Genomic DNA, 3,154 nt, shown 5'->3' with positions numbered 1-3,154 from the left:
CTACTGACTAAGGCCCCGTAACCGGTCTGACTGGGCGTCGCCTCTCAACTCTTGTCCTCTCCCTTAATTCGGAGGTAATTTCGGCCATATGAGGTATCAAGTAGCCCACTTCCTTATCCCTAAGAGCCTCCCTCAATTTATTTTGGGGTCGGGAAGCGGAGCTTGGCCCCTCGGCCTCTACGCCCCTCTTGTGATTTTCCCTTAGCGGAAGAAAAGAGGACTCACCCGTGCCCGATCGCTAGTGGAAGACAAGATCATGGATTCAAAGAGACACATCATTGAATAGATCGTTCCTCTCCCGTGACCCGACATAAAAGCAGATCCTCTCTAAGTCCCCCATCTCCCGATCGCTAAGGGTAACCAGTCTCAACGCGTCCCTATTCTCCTCCGTCCAAGTTGAGCAGGCGAAGACGCGGTCATCGCCATAGTCCCACACGTACCTTTCTCTCTAGCCTTCGCTCAACTCCAAATAGTCAGAGAAAAGTTGTAAATCACCATTGTAGTGGTAAACGTAGTGCGGGTCATTTTTAGCTGACCCAATGCTGACCAGATAACCGAGCAATCTCATGCTCGGCTGTACTCCCACACGGTGGCAAATTATTATAAAAGCCACCAAAGCCCCCACTACACCCAGGTAAAACTAGGAAGGGGAAATGCCCAAAGTAGCATATACCTCCCCGATGAAAGGATGAAGAGGCAACCTTAAACCTTGCTCCAAATGGGCCAGATATACAATCACCCGATTCTCACCGTGCTTATGCACCGGCTCGCTCCTCTCGGGCGCTGCCAGTGTAAGAGACCTAGGGATATTATAAAGCTCATAAATCCCCATCAGGTCATCCATGTAGATTCTTGAGCGAATGAGGTTGAGAAGAGCAAGCTTTTCCTCATTACGGCCAGCGGTCGAAGCTTGAGAAGCCATTAAAGAAAATTTCTGCTAAAAGCTTAGAAGACAAGTTTTAAAGAGCAAAAGTTCGTACAGGGGGTTTATTGGCCTTGGGAAGCTATTTATAGCATTCTAGAGAGCCACGTGGGCTCATCTGAAGGCGCAAGGTGCTTCAAAATAAATGTATGAGATCTTCCTTGGAATCTTAACTATTTTATTCAAAACTCGAAGCACGCCTCTTTACTACCCCACGTCTGGGCACTCAAAAATCAGAACGCCCCCCATTTACTCCATGACACTTTGATTCCTGGAATGGCGGTTCAACTCCCTGAGTAATATCAACCAATATGAACGGAGCCATAGCAGATATAGTAGTACCCGATGACATCAACCACGACAAATAAAAGAAGCTCTTCAGTTTCTTAAGTGGATTCCCAAAGGGTAGGAAGCTTATTTTATTTCACTCGGACCCTGTTTGGTGGGAAAATTCAAAGAAGACAATTGAGAATTGAATTTGTGTTATTCTCTCTAACAGATTTAGACAAAGAATGATTACAACGTTATCAATACAATTTCTCTCTAACAGACTTAGAAAAAAGAAATTATAATCTTATTGTATCGGATTCTTCATTTACAAAAGAGAGAAGGAATCGACGGAGATCCTTCTCTTTGTTTAAAATTGGGTTATTCACGATAGCAATGGAATGCCTACCTCAATGTTCGTGTCGAGTTTGCTTTTCGTTGATGATCCGAACATGTTGCTTATTGGAACAAGGTTGACTCCTCTTCATTGAACATTGAGGAGAAGAACTTGCATGGAAAGTTTAAGAATATCTCTTAACGAGTTTAAGAACTCAGAGTAAGTTTAAAACTCTGTAAAAGATTTAACTGATTTAACTAAAAATTGGTTTATAGCCAAGAAGTTGCTCCAAAGCTTCAAAATCTCTAAGGATGATCACTCAAGATTGCTGAAGCTCCAAAATAACCGAAGATCTCCCCTCGATTCAAAAGCCCTCCTTTTGATGACCTACCAAAAGATCTTCTCCGATCAAAAAGCTCGCCCTTAACTCGGTTGAGTTTGTTGAGACTTATAGGGGGATTAACGTGTGTAACTGATCCTCAAATCGTGGAAAACGGTTTTAAAACCATTCAGCTCATGTTTGAATGAGTCAAACACAAAATCCGTGTTATGGTAGGAATTCTACATTTAAACGCATCAGATGAAAGCTGCGTTGGCAGCTTTTGGAAGCTGCGTTGAGTAAAGATGTAAGCTGCGTTGGTAGTAATTAGAAGCTGTGTTGACAGTAGTAGAAGCTGTGTTGGGCAGCAGCTAAAAGCTGCGATAGGCAACAGATAGAAACTGCTTTGACACCATTTAAGAGCTGCGTTTGGCAGTGTTTGCAGCTGGATTGAGGTTGCATTTGCAACTGAGTTGAAACTATGTTTGCATTGCTTTGACTCTAGAATGATGCCACTTGCATTTTTATTTCCGAGGTGCAGAGATGAGTTCTGCATCTTGGACTGAAGAGATTATTGACTTGTAATCTCTTTCGTCAGAGCGTTACAAAGATTATTATTTTGTAATCTTTGCTTTAGTTCCTTGAAATGTGAGAGCCATCAGATTATAACTCTCGCTATTGATTGTGAAGACTGCTGAATTAGAGCTTTCATCAGTTGCCGTGAAGGTCGTCGAATTATAACATTTCTCTATCTACGTGAAATTCATCTAGTTGTAGTCTTTACTTGTTGATATAAAAGTCATTTGATAGCAACCTTCATTATTAATATGGAAGTCATTCGATTGTAACTTTCATTATCGGTGTTTGATAGGGGATCAGCTATCTATTGTGATTTTTAGACAGCCTACAGAATTCCCTCCAAAGTTTTCAAAAGTTCGCGGTTGACTGAACAAATTTTCAAAATACTTTGGATCCCAAATTAGTTTGAGATCTGTTGTTGAATGATGGTTCACTATATCTGTTTTAAAGGTATCATGGACCTGATTGTAAAAATTTACTATATGTCGCAGTTCTGCTTCCTGTATTTAGCGAATTCTTCGCTAACTTCTTTGAGATCTCTTTTGGTAAAGATTAACCCCATACTCCCGATGAACTCATAGAAATAGTTAAGGTAGTTCCGATCTCATTAAACCAAACAAGATAACTTTTGTGTCTTGATGACAATAAACTTAGTCAAACAAGCTAAATCCCAAGTCATCATCTTTAGATCCATTAGTAGGATCAACTTTTTCCTCTTCTTCGGCAGCAG

The sequence above is a fragment of the Asparagus officinalis genome, chromosome 5 (assembly GCF_001876935.1).
Source record: "Asparagus officinalis chromosome 5, Aspof.V1, whole genome shotgun sequence".
NCBI lineage: Eukaryota > Viridiplantae > Streptophyta > Magnoliopsida > Asparagales > Asparagaceae > Asparagus > Asparagus officinalis.
Note: the sequence above shows the minus strand (reverse complement) of the source record.